We start from the raw sequence: 439 nt of genomic DNA on the forward strand, positions 1-439 counted from the left end.
CACCTCTACCAAGTAGGCTGTGTCCCTGGGGAATGAAGACCCGCCTACTTCCTGGTTTCTGGGGTGCTGACATCTGTACCGCCCATTGGTTCCTCTGTTTTCCACTCAACCAATGGCTCGTCACCCTGTTAATTACCCCCGGCTCATAAGGAGAGTCCAGCTGTTGCTCCAGGCAGCTTGTCACCGCCTGTTGACTTGTGTGCCGCTGGTATTGACGGCATAGCCTGTCTGTTGTACTTTGTGTGTAGTGGAACTATCCACCTTCAGTGCCTATTAGTTGTACATTGTGTTTAGGTAAACATTTGCATACCTTTAAATGTTAGCTCCACATTTGAGTGCAGTGGAGAAGTTCACTTATTGTTCTGTTTGCTATTTTGTTAGTTTCACCAGGTGGAGTGGGTGCTGTGCTCTTTGTGTTCTTTTTGTAGTAAGTTTCAAC

The sequence above is a fragment of the Micropterus dolomieu genome, linkage group LG22 (genome assembly GCF_021292245.1).
Source record: "Micropterus dolomieu isolate WLL.071019.BEF.003 ecotype Adirondacks linkage group LG22, ASM2129224v1, whole genome shotgun sequence".
Lineage (NCBI taxonomy): Eukaryota > Metazoa > Chordata > Actinopteri > Centrarchiformes > Centrarchidae > Micropterus > Micropterus dolomieu.